Raw genomic sequence first — 16,461 nt, forward strand, 5'->3', positions numbered from 1 at the left:
AGTTGCGAGACCTTCTCCAGGCCCGCCTTCTCGCAGAGGTGGGCAAGATCGTGGATGTCCAGATTCTCGGACGGGGGTACTGCTAGATCGAGTTCGAGACTTCCGAGATAGCCTCCAAGGTCATTGCTATGAGTCCACTGGCCATCCGAGCGTCACGCGCCCACTTTCGACAGTGGCGACACGGTTTTGACCCGACTTCGGATATGCTAGTAGAGGAGGCAGACATCCCCATCTCAGTCTGCTTTCCGGGTTTACGGAGGGAGTACCTTCCACTTCTCTCCAGGATTGGCTCCGCCATCGGGACAGTCCTGGAGACACCTCGTACGGCAGCATCAGTAGCTGCCAAGGCGGCTTGCATCCCTTCAGTTCGAGTTTTGGTCAGAGATACCCACACGCTCCCGAAGGTCATCCTTCTGCCTCGGGTGAGTGGGGGTTGGTTTAGACAGAGTGTGGAGTACTCGGGTCTCCCGAACCAGTGCTTCATTTGCAGACAGATGGGCCACCTAGCGAAGGCCTGTCCACGGAGGAGACCACGACCTGCACCTCAGCCCCAGCCTGCCAAGGCTGGGCCGCAGCCACAGCCAGCGGCACAGCACACAGATTCAGAGCCACCCTCCGAGCCTGGGGCTCCAGCGGAGGAGGGGTGGCAACAGGCCCATGGCCGTCGACGCCAGGGGCCACAGCGACAGCCTGGCACTCAGAGTGGCCCTCAGGTGCCTACTCAGCAGCTGTGGGTTCCCACGGGGAACCGCTTTGGTCCTCTTGAGCAGGAGGAGCCCCCTACACCAGCATCCACCTCCGCTTCACCCTCGCCAGCCGCCCCCCCTTCAGAGTTCCCCTCCTTCTCCTCATCCCCCCCCCCCCCCCCCGCCTTTTGCTCCCGTCCACTCCCCACCTTGCCCCCCTGCCTCTGTCGCCCCACCCCGCTTCTCTTCTCCTCCCCCCCCCCCCCCCCCCCCCCCCCCCCCCCCCCAGCTCCTTCTCCCCCTCCTCCTGCTTCAGTACCACAGTCGACTCAGGAGATTGGTCCCTCGCCGGCAGCTAGGAGATCTCTTTGCAGCGCTTTTGCCACGAGTCGCCTAGCGAGAGAAGGTCAGCCTTTCTTGCGGCCCCCTCTGCAGATTTAGACATCTTCCCTTGCAACTATCCCTCGAGGTCTGACGAGCATTGACCTCCGACGCCGCTGGGATTTCTTCGATTACGGGTTCACTCGCTTTCTCGGCGATTCCGCAGCAGACCACGAGGCAGCCTGCTTCAGAGTACATGCTTTGTTCCTCGCCGCTAGGGGGACAGAGGCCTTGGACTCAGCAGTTGGTTTCTCCTTCCCCCTCTGTGGTAGGACCGAGACAGAGTGGTCCCTCGACTCAGTGGTGGGATAGTTGCATACACAGGTTCTCGAGTTCTCTCACCACATGGGAGAACTTGGAGTTACAGATTTGCTGCAGACTTTGTGGCCACTGGCCAAGTTTGCGGTGACACCCCCAGACTCAGCAGGATGTAGGCACATTGTGGTGTACTTTTTTGCTAATACGCAGTGTTTGCCTTGCTATGTATACATTCATGAGGACTCCTGGACAGAGGAGGTTGCTTTACGCACGGCTCGCTCTGCTTGGGCTTGGGCCAGGCACTCACTGCAGACTCGCCTATCTAGAGGACGCTCGGATGCGGATTACTCCCCATCCAAGCCAGCCTCGAAGATAGCCCGTCTTGCTGCTGCGGCAGCATCTGTTCTCTCTCGTTCCCCATGAGGATCGTCTCGTGGAACGTGCAGGGACTAGGTGGGCCCCAGTTTCAGCGACAGCGGGGCCGATTGCGTCAGGAGCTTCAGCGTTGGCTTGTGGGAGGAGAGATTGATCTCCTTATGCTTCAGGAGCACCATTTGTCTGAGAGCCGCATTCGGCGATGTGGTCAGATTTTGCGTGGACGTTATGATACCTTTTGGTCAGCTGCTTTTGGACCTGGAGGCATCCAGGGAGAGGTATGTATGACTATTGCGGACTCATTGCAGCAGGCCATTGTGGGCAGAGGGATCATTGTGCCAGGTAGGGCTCAGTGGATCACTATGCAGGTTCAGGGTGGCCTTGTGGGCTTCCTGAACATCTATGCGCCCCATGTGGCGAGTGCTCGTGCAGAGTTTTGGTCACAAATTGTTGAGTCCCTACCACAGGTTGACCATTGGTGTGTAGGAGGGGACTTCAACATGTTGGAGGACCCTTCTGACAGTATCGGAGGCAGCCATGCTACTGTGCATGGAGTCGAGTTAGCAGCTTGGGAGAGGTTGTGTATGACTTTGAGGGTCTCGGATACATGGCAGCATTCTGGCTTTGTGAGGCCTCCAGAGAGTCTTGCCTTCTCTAGATCGGACCGCAAAGTGGGAGGAGTGAATCTATCGCGGATAGATCGCTTCTACACTAGTGACCACTTCAGTGACTTGGGGGGCTCAGTGGGCATCCTGGCAGGGACATCCTTCTCGGACCATGCACCAGTGATCCTCACAGTGGCAGACAGGCAGAGGAGTGGGAGCACAATGCTTCGCATCCCAGAGCGGGTCTTGTTGGACTCAGCACTCAGAGAGAGGGTAGAGGCTCTCTGGACAGAGGGCATGGACAGCCAGGCTCTACCTGCAGACAGAGTGGCCTTAGGCCTAGCTCAGCTTAGCCACTTTTTTCTACAGGAGTCTCTGGCTCGACGGGCTGCAGCGAGAGAGGAGGAGCAGCGTCTCAGATGAGGCATTGCTTCACTACAGAGGATGCAGGAGCAGCATCCCGACAGTCCATGGTTGGAGGAGCAGTTACAGCAGGCTCGACAGGAGCTTGCTTACACAGAGGAGAGGCGCCATGAGTTTGCCTTTCACCGACAGGCATCTCAGTGGACTCAGGTGGTTAACAGAGTGACAGGTGCTTTTTTTGAGACAGTGGGACCTCAGCACTCGCATGCCAAGGTCAATCAGTTGAGAAGACCAGATGGGTCAGTTGTTTGTGAGCCCGAGGATATGCGTGCAGTTGCTACTGACTTTTACCGTGAGTTACTGTCGGCTGAGCCCCAGTCAGAGAGACAGGATGCATGCAAGGAGCAGGTTTGGGCACAGATGCCTTGTCTTGTGACTGAGGAGATGCGCCAGAGGCTAGAGATACCTCTTCAGCTTGAGGAGCTGCACACGGCTCTTAGGGCCCTCCCTCGTGGTAGTGTCCAGGTGAGGATGGGCTGACTCCCAGTTTCTTCTTGGAGTACTGGGACCTGCTTGGCCCAGATTTGTGTAGTGCCTTTCAGTACATTCTGCTCACAGGAGTGATGCCGGATAGCATGAGTGAGGGCTTGATTTACCTCATTCCAAAGGAGGGTGGCTCCTTGGATGAGATTCGACAGTGGCGCCCCATCACCATCCTAAACTCAGCCTACAAAATTCTTGCCAAGGCTCTGAGTTTGAGGATTCAGCCACTTTTGGAGAGCCTTATACATGGGACTCAGACAGGTTTTGTCAAGGAACGCAGTATCCTTGACAACATCTTCACCTTCTGGGAGGCTTCTGCCCTGGCACGACTCCGTGGGGAGGACCTTGTGATTCTTCTTCTCGATTTTGAGAAGGCATACGACAGAGTTGACTGGGACTTTCTAGAGGGCACGCTACGCAGGATGGGCTTCTCAGATGCTTGGATCATAGGGGTGTCAGCTTTGTACAGATAGGCTCACAGTCAGGTGCTTTTGGCAGGCGGTAGAGGTGAGCACTTCATGCTCACACGATCGGTCAGACAGGGTTGTCCTCTTGCCCCCTTTCTCTTTCTGTTCTATGCGGAGGCGATGAGCAGATTTTTGGTGTCACAGCAGGTTGGTCTGAGGGGTTTAGCACTCCCTATACGGGGAGATGAGCTTCTGGACGCTGAGTTTGCCGACGACTCGGCCTTGTACTTAGAGGGCCAGGAGGCCAATTTACACAGATGTGAGCAGGCTTTGCAGACCTTCTGCTGTGCATCGGGCGCACTGATCAACTGGAGAAAGACAGTGGCTTTCTCGGTTGGCAGTGCTCCTGTGCCAGATTGGATGCCAGGAGAGGGTTTCAGGTGGATTCCTCCAGGGACTGCAGTTCGGTACTTGGGTTGTCAGGTTGGTTTGGACTTGTCCCCCGAGCAATAGATTGCTCCTCTTCTCCTATCCATCAGGAGAAAGCTGTTACATTGGAGCTCAGCACGACTTTCGCTGGCTGGTAGAGTAGTAGTTGCCAACCAAGTGTTGTTGGCGACTATGTGGTACATCACTTCTTGCTGGATCTTCTCGAGTTCTTGTATCAGCCAGGTAGAGAGGCTGATCAAGAACTTCCTTTGGTCAAGTCGCGACACTCAGATTGCCCGAGCCAAGGTGGCTTGGTCGGTCATCACACTTCCTTGTTCTCAGGGAGGGCTTGGGATCATTGATCCAGCACAGCAGAGCACAGCCCTTCTTGGGAAGTTCGTCGTCAGAGGACTTCTTCCAGGCGAGGAGCCCTGGAAGGAGTTCTTACTGCAGAGGCTTCATGCCAGGGTGCCTCAGTCAGGAGGCCCTTGGCAACCTTCGACCAGATGGATCTTTACAGAGCTACGCCGAGTTGGTTTGAGCAGGAGACTGGAGGACCGATTTGCTGTGAGTTTGCTTCGATCTTGGGAGCTCTTACGGCGTGGCCTAGAGCAGAGACCGCCGACGTGCACGGAGGAGCGCCTACGGCAGCCCCTCGTCTGGAACCCCATGGTTAGCACTCAGAGAGGCCACTTGGTTGGGAGTCGGCCTCATGTTTCTTGGGGTCCCATGGCAGCTGGTCCAGCGCGCTCTCTAGGTGACTGGCTAGAGTTCACAGGTTTGTCGGAGGAGGTGCAGGCTGTCCAGCTACAGGGCATGAGAGGGGTGCAGAGCATGTGTCAGGACATCTCAGAGTCAGTTCCAGCTGAGTGGCTCACGCCTCTCGAGCCAGTAGCACCCCGGTGAATAGGAGCCTTCACACGACTGGAGGTTCTCATTTCAGTCAGGGCTTGCTCAACGACTGTCCCAGCCCTGTTCTTCGAGCTTCAGGGTGGGGGACGCTTACAGCGAGTTGCAGTAGAGGCCCCGCAGGTAGCAGAGTGCTGTTTCCAGAGGATCCGAGTTGTGGGCATCTGTGGGAGGACTTGCGTCTTAGACCCTGACCCAGCAGCTCTTGAGATAGGACACTGGAGGCTATGGGCTTGGGAGTGATGTCCACTGACACGAGTACAGTGGGATCCTGGTGAGTGGCTATGGAGGGACCCCTTCTCTTCTGCAGACCGCCCAGGAGTCCCCTTCTTTCAGTACACTGTTCGGCTTGGACGTCATATACTTGCAGCACAGAGAGAGGCCCGCCCCGCTGCAGCACGTCATTGGCAAGATGCCAATAATACATGCGGATATCTTCTGATATCACATATATTCTATGATGGGAATCCAAAATATACATGTTTTCGAAAATGTAGTGTTGGACGATTAAACAATCCCACCAACCTGGCTACTACACATATATCAAGCATAGAAGTCTTCTAGTGTACTCTCAAGCACAAACTTCTCTAGCCAAATTCTGTATGGAAAGAGTTGAGCATTATCACGTGACACATCCAACCCTATGTGTCCGTGAACAAGCTACAGCATGATTAGGGTTCAGTCAGTCCAGTCAGTATAGATTTAGAAGTGATCTGGCACTTCAGTGAGTCTATTCGTAAACCGTGCATACCCAATCACTTAGTATAGATGCATATCCTCTGGTTGCACACAGCATGATCATAAGCATTCCCATCAGAATCCTTCAGAGGAATTTTCCAATGTATTTAGCCTATTTTACCTTATTTTGACATTTTTCACTTATTATTTTTAAGTGACTTTTGTTGGAAAGTAGGTAGGGCAAATTGAGTAAGTTTGTATATAAGCAAACTAGAGTTAGCACTTTCTGGCAGAAGAGACAGCAGGAGCACCTTGCTCAACAGGCAACTTCTCAGCAAGACCAACCCCCGCGACTACTCTGGCGTTTTCTCCATAGAAGACCTAGCGTTTTTGCATCAGATCAGCCTTGGCGATTTGTGCACAGCAAATCAACCCCGGTGTCCTCAAGACACAGCAGATCAGCCTACCCTTTTTGCATTTGCAGAACATCAGATGACAGTAGAACAGTTTTCAGCCCTAGCGTTTTTTATTTGCAGATCAGCCCCAACAGCTAGCGTTTTTGCAACAGTTACATCGACAAGCAGATATCAGCCCTAGCGTTTTGGAGATCCTGAAGTTTGCAGATTGTCAGCAGTAGAAAGACCATCAAGATCAGCCCCTAAAAGAGTAGCAGATTCAACCCGGAAAGACCATCAGTTTTCAGCCTTAAGAAACAGCCCTAAACCTGCAGATTTTCAGCGACAAAGACCTTCAGAAACAACCCCCAAAATCAGCGTTTTTGGACTGTAGCAGATTTCAGCCCACAACGTTTTTGGACAGCAGATACCAGATTGCAACCCTTAGGTCGGTTTCGTCGTCCCCATCATCGCCGACATAGCCTAGACTTGCATTAGTCACATGCATTCCCATTGTACCAGTTTGTGCAATCATAAGTAGACCACTCTCGTCGACGAGAGTGGTGCCTTCGAAGGAGGGTTTTACAAACGTCTCTGGTGTCGTATCTCTCTTCTCTCTCTATCTCTCAGTCTCATACACTTGCACGCACAGTGTTCATTCACTTTGTTTGTGATCATAGCATTCTCTCATTAAGAACGGAAGGCTCTACCTTCCATAAGAACAAAAGGAACCTTGAGCACAGTTCGGAGCACTCATCTTGAGCAAAGCGCAAACATTCATTCCGTTGCACCTAACAAGCATCATGAACCATGCTCTCACTTGGCTCTAAAGGGCTACATCAAGTCACTATGGATTCCATCTGAAAGGCTTCAAAGATATAGTTGCAATATCTGAGGTGAATCAACTAATTCAGACTCTTTCATCCATTTATCATCCAAAGATAGGTAGTTTTTGAACTTCACCAAATAGCGTCTTGCAACCTTTCTTCTAACCTTCCTTTCCTTATGTGCCAATATCTGTTCAAGAACAAGAATCTCGTCCAATTCTTCCACTTCGGGCTGTTCCTCATCAAGCTTCTCTGGCACATCACCAACAAAGGGCCTTAGAAAGCTAACATGAAAAGCATTATGTATTTTACAGCCTTCTGGTAGCTTCAACCTGTAAGCTACATTGCTGATCTTTTTTGAAATCTGAAAAGGACCATAATATCGCATAGTGAGCTTTGGAAACAAACGTTCTTTGCCTTTCCTTTTCCTTAGGCTAACTCAACTCAAAGGAGTCAAATTGTCATAAACAGGTACCCGCAAAAGTGGTGCTCCATGATTGTCCATTCCAGCACTCGCATCACCTGATTTACGTGTCATATCTGCATTTTGGACATATGGCTGCGAAAAACCAGCCATACCAAATTGTGTTCCAGGCACTCTAGATTGACCATAGGCACCCTGATAACTTGATTGAACACCCATGTTCCCGTACATAGGGTTAACCACCCATGCCTGTTTGCATTGTCCCAAACACATTCCCTGGCATATAATCTGTGGAAGGTCCAGCCATAGCTTGAGACATTGAACCACCTCCAAAATAACCGGGGTATGAAGTAAATAAGAGAAAGGTCTGAGGCATAGCCTGTTCATTACTCCCTTGACCATTCACAAACGGTTTCTCTCTAGCTAAAGCAAATTGCTTTGGATTAATGGACACCACTAGTTGCTCAATCACATGGGCTTTCCCTCAAGCATGACGTGTCCTTTGTGCATTGGAAATCTCGTTTTCCTGCAACGGCTCGGTCATGACCTATGTCGGAGCCTGAAAACCCTGTGTCGGCACCTGAAATTCCTATGTAGGAGCCTGTAAGAACTCCTGCGTGCTTGGCAGTTGAGCTCTGAACAACCTGTCCTCTTCTTAAAGAGTTGAAGAAACTTTCTTTGTGCCATGTGAGGAAGATCCCTCTTAACGAACTTAGTCTCTCTTCTCTGCCATAATAACAAGCTCTGTGTTGCTTTCACCCACAACAATCCACGTTGCACTTTTTGAAGAAAAAGTGGCTATCCCATCGATGGAACCATATAACCGGCCTGTACACAGTAGAGGGCGGTACTATTTCAATTACCTGTTAACTTTACACAGAGCACTTTGAGGAAAGAGCACACACACGTCCACCGACTAGAATGTCACTACACACACGAGACCGACACCTTGTAGGCCCCAAAGACTAGCACCCATTTTGGTATTTCTTTATTCAATTGAAAGTAAACGATTCGAACACTTAGATCAAACTCTCACAAAGCTGTCCAAACCTGGCCAGGGTTGAATACGCAAGTTTTCGACCTGATTTCAACATCAAAACAATGTCTGAACCCCTGTAGGTCAAAAGTACCTGTCTAAGATGGATTCTCTCGCAATTTAGAAGCTTTCTGGTGAGCTGTAACAGAAATTCAGCGTGCTGTAATTCTCTATTTTTCCACTATTGGGTGCCCAAAACCCTGTACACACATCACAAGGCTTTCCTAGGGCTTCCGTGGTGTTTCCTTGCAGTTTAGGTACAAAACCCCAAACTTGCAAAAAAACACAGCAGACTGCAATTCTCTGTTTTAGATCGTTTTTGCGGAGCGAACACGTCTACACATGTCCCAAGGGCTCCCGCATACAAGGGACAATTCCCTTGTAAATTGGACGCGTTTTCACACGAGAAAACTCTCCAAATTCGCAATCTTTCGTGATAAAATTATGCGTACCTATGGGGAATTAGCAATTAGCTAATCCGGTCCCTGTTCGAAAGGCTCTTGCCTTGGCAAACACGCCTAGAAGCCCCAGAACTATACATAGTCAATTGAGTAGCCCAACTAGTGGAGCATTACTATATGTGCAAAGGAGAGAGAGAGAGATGCACGGGAGAAAATCAGCGTGCTACATGAGACAACGAAAAAGGTAAGCTTTCCATTAAAGCTGTGATTACCTACACCCACTACTCACACACACTCCGTAGATCACAATCCTTCAAAAATCAGCCTCCACTTCGATTTTGGGCACCACTCTTGGATGAGGCTTCTAGAACGTGTGTTTTAGCCTACATGCAGCTGCTCTACTGACATATGTCCATTTGACTCCCTTTGGTTTAATTTTCTAGAACCAACCAACCTATAAAGTTATAAGTGACTTGCCAAGTGGCCCAAAATCCATCTGGGGTACATAGGCTTCCATATTTATTAGAATTCAATGCTAACTGGCCCGACCACTCTCAGACTCGTTTCACACTGGCCATGCAATGTCCACTTGTATCTTTTCAAGGATTCCGGGGAAAACAAGTTAAAAGAAAATAAATAAAAATATGCAGTACATATTTAAAGAAGGCAACGAAAAAATTACACCTCCTGGTGACAGTAATCTTCCTCCATCATCGAAAATCACAACTTGATACAAAGGTGCAATTGAGTCAACTTGCTACCCCTCTTTGAAGACAAGTTTAAACTCCACATCTGCTTGTATAGGCAAGGTAGAACTCCTTATCATGAATAAGTAAATGTGCAATTGTAGAAGAAAAAGCAATCACCAAATTTATCTCCTCAAAGAAACACAACCATACGAATATGCTCCAGAAGTGTTGAAGAACTCTCAATCAAGCCCAATACAGCACCAGATCAACCTACACCATGCAACCGAGGTGGTCGAGCCACCAAGGCTCTGATACCATGTCAAAATAGATAGCGGAAGACGCAATGAAGGCCTCTGATGTGGACACCTCGACTCTAATCTAGCTTGACTCCTACAAAATCTTTAAATACACTTCAATACCTACAATGCCACATACATATACAAGGCAACTATGGAGAAGAGAGATCACTAAGGTAGAGAGACGGGACATCTGAGAATGTGTGTGTGAGAGAGAGAGAAAAGTCGCGGAGGAAAAATGCAACCAAAGAGCAGCCGACACCTGTTGAATGAAGGACCAAGAGCAACGACAACCCCACAATAAGTGTGGCACAGTCTCCTCAACATCGTGACAAGTGAGACAATAAGGAGGCGCAATAAGCCGAGCATGCAACAAGCTACCAACAAGTAAAACTCCCACCAAGTAGCGCCACAAGAAAATACTTTCCTTCAAATGTAGATGATTCTGGCTTTGTGGGGAGCTTCAGTCTCCACAGTCTCAGTTTGCAATCTTCATTGGCTGGGTCAGATTTTGGGTTATGTGGACCATTTGACAACATTGCAACTCCTTAATGTTTCAAGGCATTGATGCCGACCCGTTTCCCTACTCTAAATCTTTATTGGGTAAGCGTTGCATTTTGCCTATTATGCTGGGGACATCACTCTTGATGCCTATAGTATGTATTTTGACTATTTCTAGCTCGTTGCTCCACTTTTTGCATCTTTTATGCTGGGTTTTAGTGTGTGTGTGTGAGAGAGAGAGAAAGAGAGAGAGAGAGGAAATGAAAGAAAGATTTTATTCATGTCTTTTAGAGGCCAACTTTGATTACATCTTTCTAAGAGAGAGAGAGAGAGAGAGAGATCTTTTTACGTCTATTAGAATCCAGACTATGAGACTAACCAAATATAGCATGCTATAGGGTTACATGTGTGTGTGTGTGAGAGAGAGAGAGAGAGAGAGATCTTTTTGCGTCTGTTAGAGACCAGACTATGAGACTAATGAAGTGTCTCTATCTATTGAGAAAGGACAAAAGTATGAAGTAATAAAATGTGGTCCTTACTAGTAGATAGGGGGTGATTCATGGATGGCTAGGATACAAGATACATGGGTGGAACTCTTATCTCTAGGGGTTATCTATATGTTCAGAGATATGAAGTGCATCTATATGGGGGGCCTTGCCTGATGAGAACCAGAGGAGGCGTCGAGGGAGGAGGAGAGACGCTGATCAAAGGAGGCAAGAACAGAAAGCATGGCATGAGTGAGCTGGTGGCTGCGCTGTAAGCCCTCCTTCAAGCTGCACGATCGATCCTTGATCGTCGAGAGAAGCATGTCTTCGTCCAGAGGTGTCTTCTCCATGGTCGGAGCGCTTTTCGGCTTCTTGGCCTCAAGAGGTTGATATTCGGTTCAAATTGAACGTGGGGACGCGAACGTCATGTAAGGGGAGCGAAGTACACACGGTTAGGTTTGACCAATTCTCACTCGTAGCTGGCCTTTTGGTGTATGTCCGACTTGTAGGTTGTGCTTCTTTTACATAGCCAATCAAAGAACTCTCTTGCGTTTTTTCTATGGAGTGTTGGACGCACTACCATCTACTTTGTTAGAAAATAGAATGTCTCGAGCCATCATATGCACTCTAGATCACAAAGATTGATGCATCCTACATCATATCCAAGGGATTATGATCAAGGTTCCTTAAGTTGGGGCTTTTATCCTAGACTATTTTTGAACAAACGCAAAGCTCAACAAAGCCATGTGCGAAATCCAGTATAGGGGTGTTGTGGGGCCATAATGATTGTAGGGTTCTTTTTAAGAATGCAGAGATCAAGAAAGCCATGTGCGCACCAGAGGTTCTCGATAAATATGAGACTCTGGATAAATATCAAACTCTCCATGAGTTAGACAAATGATCCGCTTGATGGACAAGTGGTGGGAGGTGTGATTGGCTCTTCTCGTTTAATGGTTGCCTATGTACCACTCTTGGAGGTTAACCATTGGGTGTGCTCAACCAAAAAGGTTGTTCAATCATTGTGGGTTAATCGAACACCAATCAAGTGACATTGTCAACAGTGTGACGGAATTAAGCTAATAACATCATTCTTCGTAGCGAAATCTTTGGGATAAATTGTGGGAAGAACAGAAGGTAAAGATGAAGCGTGTAAAAGCGCAGGACCAAGCAGCCTTACCCAAGAGATTGAAGATGGCCCAAGATGCGCAAATAGCTTTGGGAGGTGGCACCGACACAATCATGCGCACTGCTTTGAATGCAAAGTGCGCTCATCTTGTCGGCATCCCTCACGAAGCCTTAGAAGAAGGTATGAGGATTGGAACAGGCTCCTTCGGTGTGTGCACATTGTACACCATCAAAGGCATCTCATTTTTTCCAGACCACATTACATATGTGGGAAAATGTTACAAGGGAGGGAGTGAGGCGAAATGACAGCTTCAGATAGAGCAAGGAATGCAAACGCTTCACCCCTCTATTGTAAGGTGCATTGGGTTTACTACCGAAGCTCCTTGGATCACGATATTCCCATATTACAATGGGGGTTTCGTGGACGACATGATGTGTCGCTTACCATTCGCTCACGAATTTTTCAGACGACACATGTACAAGCTACAACATGACTGGAGGTCATTGCCTGTAGCGAATCTTCCTGTAAGCGAGATAGACACAGTGCGGATCAAAGAAGTGATCGAGCAAATGCCAGCCATTTGTCATGCCTTAATCGACGGCGTTGCGCCTGCCCACTCGGTCGGTATTGTGCACAGTGACCTGCACCCGTTCAACATAATGTTAGACTTAACTCGCACCATAAACCCCGCGTCAACATCATTAATTGGGGTATGATGTTGAGATCAACACCAGCTAAGCGTGCAGCAAATAATTACCTGCATCCAAGCTCACAGTCGGACGAAGCAGTTTTGGATGCACAGAGAGCAAGGAATGCCGAGATGGCTAAGCGACAGTGGATTGCTCCCGAACTATACGATCCACGGTGCACAGATGCATACACAAAAGCGAGCGATATTTATACATTGGGCTACCTATTCGACATGCTGGCAGATTTTTGGAGTGCAGCCAAAAAAGTTTATTTTCTAGAAGAAGTTTTTCACCACCTGAACGAAGATGTTATGAGGGCTATTCGGATTAAAGTAGATTGTTGGATGAAGTTAAAAGAGCGAGAACAAAGAAGGAATGCTTCTGACGTGTTGATATTTTTCAAAGAACATTTAAAGACAAACCCTAACTCTGTCCAACGTCCCCTTGTTGAACTTGCACCATCATTTTATCGGATTTAAACATTTTTATGAGATACGTATGTCTTGTCCAGGGTATTCTATTTTTAATTGAAGTGTATTATCTGGTTTGAAGTGGTTCACCTAATTGAGTCAATTATTTTTACTCATTTCAAATTTGTCATTTAATTGTCAGTATTTCAAATTTTCCTTGTGGTTGCTATATTCTGCATCTGTGAGACTGTTGAATCGTAAGAATATATATTTGCCAATGATATTGAATATTTGTCTATCTATTGACTGTAGATCTAATAGAAAATGGCCGATGAAGAACAAGATATTGGCACCCAGTCACTGCCCGATGATCAACAACAAGCGGCTGTTAATGCATTTCAGCGCATGAAGTCTCTAGCACACGGCATGTCGGCACAACAAGCGACGCATACTGCTCGACGACTCTCAAAATGGGCAAATCCAAACCACATGCAATGGAAAGAGATCAATAAAGAGATACACCAACATTGAACTCTTCTTCATTTTCGTTCTGACAATCATACAACCAGGTTTGCATTTCCTCCTCATAGCCAGCACTTTTGATGTGATTCAATATCTTTTCATTGCAAAACATATACACAAATTTTTCTGCTCTGTCTCTTAATAGTCTGTTGCGAATAGTGTTGTGAACATACTTGTACATACTCCAATTTCTCTCTGAACTTGAGTTTGCTACAGATTGTGCGAGCACCTTCATTGCAAGGGGACGTAAGGTAGAGTAATGCTCTCCACTATTCATCATCCACCACTTCCATGCATGTTGCTCTTTTGCCATTACGTGTACAAAATCATTCGCAAAAGGACCTTCTTTTAATCTAAATGCACTCATTTCTTTGATGCAATCAATTCGGTCCTGAATGTTGGAATAGAACGTGTTGACCACGTGATAGAAATCGCTTATCACCTCTGTATTGGACATCACATCTAAATTCCAATACTCTGGATCGAGCATGTAAGCAACGCTATGGAGTGGACTATGAGCGCTCTTCCACCTTGCATGAAAATACTTAGCCAAAATTTTTCATTGTTTGAAAGAGAATGGTAATCGCCACTCCTTCTCTACTACAGACTCTTTCAGCTCTTCAGGATTTTCAAGGATCTATTGGACTGACCACCATGTCATTTGTCATAATAATCAATATCTAATTCTCCTAAATGATTTTCTCATATTAAACTGATCATTTAATGTGGGGAAGTGCCAGGGGAGAAAAAGCTAGAATATTGGTTAAGCTAGCAGACCGGCCACAGTAGGGATCCAAAGGAGGGAAAATAGGGATCCAAAGGGGGGGGCATCTGCAAAAGAGCCATGTGCAACAATGGGCTAAAAAAACCCTAAGGTTCAGCCCATTAAGACTTCCAAAATGCTAAGGTTCCAAAATTCAAAGGTTGTGTCCAAAGGTCAACCCTAGGGGAAATTGGATGCTTTGTGTGTAACTAAAAAGTCTTTGCATATCCCTACATGGTAGGGGGCGAGCCCTTCTTCTAGGGGATGAGAGAGAAATTCACACACACACACACACACACACACACACACACACACACACACACAGGCTCCCTTTACACAAAGGGAATTAGGGACACATGTCAGCTCCCTAGCCCAGATGCCCACAAGGTGTGCCCAATTCCTATTGGATGGCCTTGGAGGTGGACCAATGAGAATTAGGCTAGAGTAAATCTAGTTTAATTAATTTAAAAACACTTAATAAAAGAACCAATGAGAATTAAGTCTCCTAGAAGACTATTGGACAGTCTCCCAAGGGGTCCAATGAGCATTCAGGAGCCCAATGGCTTGCCTGATTCCTATTGGCCAGGAGGCAAAGGGGTCCAATGAGAGTTTAGTTTCATTGTTAAATTACCTAAAGCTCTCACAAAAGGGGAAAGGGGGACACATGTCAGAAGGCTATCACTTATGTTGCTTAATAGCCATTGGCTTGACTTGGGGGAGGTCCAATGGGGAGCCTGCAAGAGCAAATAGCAAGAGGGCTCGCCCAAGAGAGAGAGAGAGAGAGGGGGCTGATTTTTGCAAGGCATTATCACACACACACTCACACAATCTCATGTGTGAAGAAAGAGAAGACTGTCTCTTCCCAAGCTTTAATGGAAAGCTCATCACCTACTCCAAGCTTGTGAGATAGAAGCCTACATCGACACACTCTTGGCTTGTGGATGCAAATCCAACCAAGAGCCAAGCTTCAATGCATGCTCATCTCCTCTACCAAGCTAATTACTAAGCTAAAGCTATGCTAATATGAGTGATTATGTGAGAAGATGTACATCTTTCTCGTAAGATACTCCTTCTTCCTCTCAATCTACTCTCATACCTTGCTAGCTCTCACCATCTTCGAAGGTGTGTGAGGTCTTGGGTCTGAGAACGGGGATAATTAAAGTTGTGTTTACTAAGTGTTTTGCTTAGTGCATGAAGCTTTCATCTTCATTGCACTAGCTGTTGAAGATGATGAAACAGGAAACAGAAGGAAGACAGCAACTCAGAGTAGGAAGAAGATGGAGAAGGAGAAGACACAGAGCTTGTGTACGAGATCTCTGTAGTCTCTCTCTCTGTATTGGAATAATAATTGTGTATACAAACTCAGAGCTACAAAGCTTATATGAAACCCTAAGAGATAAGGTGTCCTTTCACACCAGATGTCCAGGGGGAAAAACCCAGTGGGAGAAAAGTGCCCCTGGTGAAGCGCGTATACACACTAACACTACTACATGTCTACAAATCCCCCCTGTAGTGATAGTGTGAATCCGTACAAGGTAGCAGATCATCATGTGTATGAGAGTAAGCCCAAAGCTTTTCGGAAAGCTTCAAACTTTTCTCGTGATAACGCCTTCGTAAATAGATCTGCAATGTTATCCTGTGTAGGACAGTAAGTTAGTGTGATCTCCCCTGCATGTAGCCTTTCCCTGACATAGTGGTAGTGAACCTCTATGTGCTTTGTTCTTGCATGAAATACTGGATTCCTTGCAACTGCAATAGCACTCTGACTGTCAGTGAAAATGGTAGTGGGTGCCTGTTGACACTCACAAAGATCTGCCAATAACCTGCGTATCCATACACAATCAACTGTTGCCGTGAAAGCTGCCCTGTACTCAGCTTCACAAGTTGATGTAGCCACTGTGGGTTGCTTCTTGCTTAGCCAAGATATACATGCATTTCCCAAGAAAAAACAATTGCCACTTGTGGAATGTCGTGTGTCAAAATCACCAGCCCAATCTGAATCGCTGTAACCAAGAAGCTGCATAGAACTGTGCTTTCCATACATATCCCCCCTTGGAAAGAACATGGCAAGATTAGGGGTACCTGAAAGGTAACGAAGTATGCGCTTCACAGCCTGCCAATGATGCATACCTGGGCTGTGCATAAATCTGCTTGCTTGTGAAACCCCAAATTGAATGTCTGGACGAGTGTTGCCTGCCAAATATATCAAGCAACCAACCGCTGCTGCATAAGTATGTACATCAAAAGTTTCTCTAGCATCATG

The 16,461-nt window shown here is 47.4% G+C and overlaps 1 protein-coding gene and 1 pseudogene across 1 annotated transcript in view; one reads left to right on the top strand and one right to left on the bottom strand.

Moving 5' to 3' along the window:
* LOC147464332 (exocyst complex component EXO70A1-like) overlaps positions 1 to 11,096 on the bottom strand; it is a 101,378-nt gene extending 90,282 nt beyond the window's left edge. The window contains exon 1 of the mRNA XM_086514145.1: positions 10,862 to 11,096. The gene's annotated coding sequence lies outside the window, so the exon portion shown is untranslated. The remainder of the gene's footprint in view (positions 1 to 10,861) is intronic.
* Positions 11,097 to 12,287: 1,191 nt separating this feature from the next.
* On the top strand, positions 12,288 to 12,982 carry LOC147464333 (uncharacterized; annotated as a pseudogene).
* The last annotated feature ends 3,479 nt before the right edge of the window (positions 12,983 to 16,461 follow it).

Source organism: Adiantum capillus-veneris, chromosome 1, assembly GCF_014529385.1.
Source record: "Adiantum capillus-veneris isolate H3 chromosome 1, ASM1452938v2, whole genome shotgun sequence".
In the NCBI taxonomy this organism is placed as follows: domain Eukaryota; kingdom Viridiplantae; phylum Streptophyta; class Polypodiopsida; order Polypodiales; family Pteridaceae; genus Adiantum; species Adiantum capillus-veneris.